Here is an 8,403-nt window from a genome sequence, read left to right as displayed (position 1 = left end):
CCTGATACATGTCAAGCTCTCATGGTTGTGTCCGTTTTGGCCATGGAACACGCGTCTGGTTTTGTGAGAGGGTCTAGAATTGATTTGTGCAATTCCTTCGAAGCGACCCCACTTCTCCCTCGCATAGGTGATCTCTTTGTTCACAAAGAATCATTAAAAGCGATATGTTTATCCTCGTCAAAATATATAATGTTTCGTAATAGGATTAATTCTAAACAATAACTTTTCAAGTTAGTATAATTAGGTTGTCCCATTGAACATAGTTCTTGGGATCTCAAGTCTACATAGGTTGGGTTTTCCTTCATACCAACTTATAGTAGGCTAATGTCTCAAAAGACTTAAAACTAACTCTCTATTCAATAATTTGATTAGTGGATCCACAATGTTATCTTTGACTAACATAGTCAAATGTGATAACTCTATTAGAGAGTAACTTAATGACATTATGTCTAAGACATTTATGTCTAGACTTGTCATAGACTCTAAGATTATCCAAATTGTAAATTATTATCACAATAATTAGAAATTTCCATTGGTACATTCTTAGATAATATTTGAATATCTTCTAATAAGAAGCATAATCATTCGTACATGCTTATTTTTTAAACATTTTTTTATGAAAATATTGTTAACTTGGCTAATTAGTAGACAAAATGTATTTGAATTATTCTTCTTTCGTGTAAACGATTATATATTTTGCATAAAAGTATTTTATTTTTCGACATAAGTCAAAATTATAGATTATAACGTTAAATCCATCAATCATAATTTTCTTAGAAGATATTCATACGTAAATTGCACTTTCAAGTGTAAACATATTTACTTGTAGACGTAAAGACTTTCATTTAATAATATCAATATATCATTTGATAATAACATGATATTTTGTGTAGTGCAATTCACATCCTTTAATTTTCAATGATAAATTATCGTACAAAAGACACGTTATGAAACAATTTTCATTGTTTTTATGAAATATATAATTGTCACGTCCACTTTTTAATAAAAGTATGATCAAATTTTCATATCATTATTATAAAATTTGTTATAAGTCATATCAAGACTTTATAAATTTTCCTTTTCAATTATTTCATAAAATCTTTTTGAAGACATTGGTTCTTCAAATTTTTATGAAAGTAATGTCAAAATATGACACGTTTCTTAATTTCCAAATCCTCAAATTTAAAATATCGATTTGAGCACCAACTCAGCAAATACAAACAAGACATTTTCTTGTTATTTTATTTCTTTTTATAAAGTTGCGCAACTTTATCTTTTGTAGAGAACATATTTCTCTAACAATAAATTATATTTTATTTATCATAATATACACAATTATTTTTGTGTTATTGATAATAAAAATATTTGCCCCCACATTCGTGTTAGTACCATTTTTTAAATCACACACATTTATATGATTTAAATCAATGATATTCTAATCAAGAAATTATCACACAATTCTTTTACAAATTTCTTTTGTTATACTTATAATACAATGAATAATATAAATATTTAATTGAATAAAACATAATTTATATACAAGAGATTATAATGTTTATTCATATATAAATCATTTTTCACATAATCTCTACATAAGAAATTATAAATATTTAATTAATTAAAATATTTATTTCAACACTTAATTTCTATAAAAGAAATTAGTAAATTTAATCAAATAAACATTCACCATATCACATGTTTTCTACAAAAAAATCATAATGTTTCAAGCATTTTTGACCGAAGTCACTTAAACATTTATTTTCGGTTGCACGTTTACCACATTATTTCTCAAATCAAACTAGACTTTTTCTTGTAATTATTTGATTTCAAAAATATCAAATTAAGTAAGTCTTTATTTAATATATTCATATATATTATAATTACTTCATGTAATTATTAAACAAATACTTTTATAAAACACATCAATAACTAATTATTATAATTAATTAAAATATTAATTATTACAATTAATTAGACTATTGACCATTTATTTTTAATCAAATACAAAATTAACTAATCTATATATATATAATGATGCTTAATTTTTAAAGTGTCCGGATTGACGGGTCGAGTGCTGTGGTTAATTTGGATACTTGGGTCGGATTGTGGGTTGACCCGTTTTTAAATTTAAAACGGTTAAAATTAAAATTAAAAATGCTAGAGGTATGTTTCGAACTTGCAACCTAACAAAACAAGTACAACTCTTTAACCAACTAGGCTACAAAGACTTTATATTTTAAATTCAACACCAAATTTGATAAACGCGGGATGTTTTAATATTAATATAAGTTCAACTTTTTAACTATCTAATCTATATATATATAATGATGCTTAATTTTTAAAGTGTCCGGATTGACGGGTCGAGAGCTGTGGTTAATTTGGATACTTGGGTCGGATTGTGGGTTGACCTGTTTTTAAATTTAAAACGGTTAAAATTAAAATTAAAAATGCTAGAACTATGTTTCGAACTTGCAACCTAACAAAACAAGTATAACTCTTTAACCAACTAGACTACAAAGACTTTATATTTTAAATTCAACACCAAATTTGATAAACGCGGGACGTTTTAATATTAATATAAGTTCAACTTTTTAACTATCTAATCTATATATATATAATGATGCTTAATTTTTAAAGTGTCCGGATTGACGGGTCGAGAGCTGTGGTTAATTTGGATACTTGGGTCGGATTGTGGGTTGACCCGTTTTTAAATTTAAAACGGTTAAAATTAAAATTAAAAATGCTAGAACAATGTTTCGAACTTGCAACCTAACAAAACAAGTATAACTCTTTAACCAACTAGACTACAAAGACTTTATATTTTAAATTCAACACCAAATTTGATAACGCGGGACGTTTTAATATTAATATAAGTTCAACTTTTTAACTATCTAATCTATATATATATAATGATGCTTAATTTTTAAAGTGTCCGGATTGACGGGTCGAGAGCTGTGGTTAATTTGGATACTTGGGTCGGATTGTGGGTTGACCCGTTTTTAAATTTAAAACAGTTAAAATTAAAATTAAAAATGCTAGAGGTATGTTTCGAACTTGCAACCTAACAAAACAAGTACAACTCTTTAACCAACTAGGCTACAAAGACTTTATATTTTAAATTCAACACCAAATTTGATAAACGCGGAACGTTTTAATATTAATATAAGTTCAACTTTTTAACTATCTAATCTATATATATATAATGATGCTTAATTTTTAAAGTGTCCGGATTGACGGGTCGAGTGCTGTGGTTAATTTGGATACTTGGGTCGGATTGTGGGTTGACCCGTTTTTAAATTTAAAACGGTTAAAATTAAAATTAAAAATGCTAGAGGTATGTTTCGAACTTGCAACCTAACAAAACAAGTACAACTCTTTAACCAACTAGGCTACAAAGACTTTATATTTTAAATTCAACACCAAATTTGATAAACGCGGGATGTTTTAATATTAATATAAGTTCAACTTTTTAACTATCTAATCTATATATATATAATGATGCTTAATTTTTAAAGTGTCCGGATTGACGGGTCGAGAGCTGTGGTTAATTTGGATACTTGGGTCGGATTGTGGGTTGACCTGTTTTTAAATTTAAAACGGTTAAAATTAAAATTAAAAATGCTAGAACTATGTTTCGAACTTGCAACCTAACAAAACAAGTATAACTCTTTAACCAACTAGACTACAAAGACTTTATATTTTAAATTCAACACCAAATTTGATAAACGCGGGACGTTTTAATATTAATATAAGTTCAACTTTTTAACTATCTAATCTATATATATATAATGATGCTTAATTTTTAAAGTGTCCGGATTGACGGGTCGAGAGCTGTGGTTAATTTGGATACTTGGGTCGGATTGTGGGTTGACCCGTTTTTAAATTTAAAACGGTTAAAATTAAAATTAAAAATGCTAGAGGTATGTTTCGAACTTGCAACCTAACAAAACAAGTACAACTCTTTAACCAACTAGGCTACAAAGACTTTATATTTTAAATTCAACACCAAATTTGATAAACGCGGGACGTTTTAATATTAATATAAGTTCAACTCTTTAACTATCTAATCTATATATATATAATAGATTTCCGGACTGAGAGCTGTGGTTAAATTGGATACTTGGATCGGATTGTGGGTTGACCCACCCATAAACTTAAAACGGTTAAAAATAAAATTAAAAATGTTATCCGTAATTTTTTTCACGGTTTTTATATTATTACTCGTGCAAATGCACGGGCTAAATGCTAGTTATTATAATTATTCATGTCATCGATTCGTTAATTCCTTAATTAATGATGACTTTTAACTTTACATATGAGTTATTGTATATTTAAAACGGTTAAAATTAAAATTAAAAATGCTAGAGGTATGTTTCGAACTTGCAACCTAACAAAACAAGTACAACTCTTTAACCAACTAGGCTACAAAGACTTTATATTTTAAATTCAACACCAAATTTGATAAACGCGGGACGTTTTAATATTAATATAAGTTCAACTCTTTAACTATCTAATCTATATATATATAATAGATTTCCGGACTGAGAGCTGTGGTTAAATTGGATACTTGGATCGGATTGTGGGTTGACCCACCCATAAACTTAAAACGGTTAAAAATAAAATTAAAAATGTTATCCGTAATTTTTTTCACGGTTTTTATATTATTACTCGTGCAAATGCACGGGCTAAATGCTAGTTATTATAATTATTCATGTCATCGATTCGTTAATTCCTTAATTAATGATGACTTTTAACTTTACATATGAGTTATTGTATATTTAAAACGGTTAAAATTAAAATTAAAAATGCTAGAGGTATGTTTCGAACTTGCAACCTAACAAAACAAGTACAACTCTTTAACCAACTAGGCTACAAAGACTTTATATTTTAAATTCAACACCAAATTTGATAAACGCGGGACGTTTTAATATTAATATAAGTTCAACTCTTTAACTATCTAATCTATATATATATAATAGATTTCCGGACTGAGAGCTGTGGTTAAATTGGATACTTGGATCGGATTGTGGGTTGACCCACCCATAAACTTAAAACGGTTAAAAATAAAATTAAAAATGTTATCCGTAATTTTTTTCACGGTTTTTATATTATTACTCGTGCAAATGCACGGGCTAAATGCTAGTTATTATAATTATTCATGTCATCGATTCGTTAATTCCTTAATTAATGATGACTTTTAACTTTACATATGAGTTATTGTATATACAAAAAGACACATAATTTATGAAAATGTTTAAAATTTTATATTAAAATAAAATATATATAGAATAATCTTTATATATGTATACAAATAACTAGTTAATCATACCTATTATGAATTAACAAAAGTTATCATATTATTAACTAATATGCATGTTATAAGAAATCACTTAGAAATATAATATATTACTACAAATGTACTTCATGACTTAATCGAAATAATTACATTATCGCACTTTGACCGATAATACACGTGAAGCGACAATGCTCAAAACAAATATAGGTGGATTGTTCTCACCGAGATCATTCTTGCAAAAATAATTTTGACTCACGTAGTTGTCTCTTTGAATGCATTAATGAGTTATAACACAAATTACATTCATTATATGTCATCTAATATTTAATCACATAATTTCTATAAAAGAAATAAAAATACTTCAAAATATCATTGACAAAGTCATTTTTGCAAATTAAATTTCTATATAAGAAATCGTTAAGTGCCCTTAATTCATTTCATAATTTCTACACAAAAAATTTGAATGATTCCAACATCCATAACTAAATCATTTAACGAAATTCATTTTAACTAGTCTGATTTCTATAAAGAAATTGACTGCCCCATTCAACTCATAATTTCTACATAAGAAATTGAAATGATTTTTAACAGCAATGACACAGTCATTTTAGCAAAAACAGATTTCTACAAAAGAAATCATTGCCAAATTAGGATACGAACAAGGGATCTGACTTCCGCCTTGCACACTTGCGCGTCCGAACTTCGAAGCACTGCGCCAACGCACTCTTTCATTGTTTTACCGCTTTTACGACCTTTTGTCTTCTTTCTAGAGACAACTTATTCTTCATATTTGACTAAACTCTATTAATAAGTGAATATATACACATTTAAAATGATAACTTAAAATCATAATTAAAATGTAATATATAAGACAATATATATACTTATATAAATAAATATATTATCTTTTCTTAGTTAATCTTAATATCACCTTCTTTTAATTAATACATTTAATTAATTTAAGAATGTATATATATTATAATTAATTATTTTAAAACTGAAATCATATCTTTCAATTATAATAATTTTTAGCACTATTAATTTTCATAAAATTCAAAGCTAACATATTAGTTACTTTCTTATCATTCATTATTAATAATTTTAATAACTAATCAAATCTTTAAGTAAAATTAGAACAAATTAAATTATTTTATTCTAATTTATTTTCTATATAACATTTGTATAATGAATATACATATTAATGTTTCTTCAGAAAAATTTATATTCATAAAATATATTAACTTATAAAATTAAGTTTTAACAATATAAGAACAAATGTGTTAATAATCAACATATCTATATAAAATAAAAACTTATATTTATTTGTTGATTTTTTTAATCCTCAAGATGAATCATTTTCATTTTTTGAAATGAACGTCGTCTCTTTCGCAACATCGCAACTCGTATTTCTAAAACATCAAAGGCAAAAAAACGATTAAATAACTTAGCACAAAGAATCTGTTTTAAGATTGTTAAAAATCTTGTCTTGAATAACAGAAAATATATATTCATATGATGTTAAAAATAAACTAAATTAAATTAAATATACGAACAACGAAATCACCAATTGAGATGTTGATTCGAGACATGTGCTTAGCACATTTCCCTTAAAATAGTTTCATCGTCTCTCGTTTGTGCTAGAGTTTATCGCAGATAGTTGTCTCCTAGGGTACAACGAATCTATTAGTGATTCTGTATTGTAATCACTATGCATCGAACTTGATCTATGTACCTAAACTATCACCGGGTTTCAATAGAAAAATATCGAGCAAAGAACGCAAAGAACACTAAAAAACAAGAAAACTTTTGGAATTCTAGTGTGAGAAAATATAAGAGGATGAAGTGTTTTTGCACATGAGATGGTGTGGGATAAAATGCCTATTTACATTGTTGAAATAATAAACTGTTAATTAAATCATCAATTGATCCAACGGTTGACATTGCTTGCCTCTTCATTTGTCTTAATATTTTTTTTAATAAAGGGTAATTGTTTGTCAAAATTAATTAAAACATTTGTTTTGCAATACTCATGTTACATGATTTTTTCAATTGTTAATAATAATATTAAATTATCTAACTAATAAACTCATGTAAGTTATACTAGAGATTAACAATATTTTGTTAATTGGTCATCAAAACATTTTAAATTATTTAATTCAAATTATACGTTTAGATCAAATTTCATCATTTAATTCACGTTTGAATTTCATGTGAATTTGATTTAATTTTATTACCCACATTCTAATTTTCATTCATTAATAAAATTTATATAAATAGTTTAAAAATTCCAATATCACTTCCGGACCGATAAGTAACATATTACATTCTCGTGTCTTCAAGTTCTATTGATACCGGAATGAACAAACGATAAAAATTGATCTTGATCTTTGCTTGGAATGCAAGTGTGACACTAAGACACCAATCATATATGCTTCTTTAACGATTGTAAGTACCGAATGATCAATCCGAACAATAGCCAAAGGATCGTTGTTGTACTTTCGTTTAACTAGATTTGGTGACTGAAAAATATTTGGAGCAAGAACATGATTCAGTACAGGATTAGAGTGAGAGTTAGGATTACCAAATTCTTCATCGAAGATTCGACATAGTGATATTGATTTCTCGAATTTCCTTCAACCTAGAATCTACTCTTGCTCTGATATAAATATTGTTGAATTGTATTGAGTCACGATCAGTTATAGAGAGAAGTGAGAAAGCAAAAAATGAACAATATAGTGATTTGAGATAAAAAAACAATAGGAAAATTTGTGACTTGATATTTAGAGTGTCACAAATTTAAATATAAGTGAAAGAAAACTTCAATATATTATAATGAGTATTAATGAAGTTTACAATGAATATAAATATTTAACACATTTCAAATTAAGCTTCTATAATTATTTACTATAACAAAAAAATTATTTTGTCTAATTTCAAAACAATCATGTTTATTAGAAAATTTTGATATATCTTTCTTTAACTTGAACTAAAAATTGATAAAAAAAAAACATATATTTTTTTTTCTATTTTGACCTTAAAGTCTTATCTAATTAATCACATTTTTATACAAAAAAAAAAAATCACTTTTTATTTTATGGCAATTTAAA

Source organism: Impatiens glandulifera, chromosome 8 (genome assembly GCF_907164915.1).
Source record: "Impatiens glandulifera chromosome 8, dImpGla2.1, whole genome shotgun sequence".
Lineage (NCBI taxonomy): Eukaryota > Viridiplantae > Streptophyta > Magnoliopsida > Ericales > Balsaminaceae > Impatiens > Impatiens glandulifera.
This window is presented reverse-complemented; position numbering follows the sequence as displayed.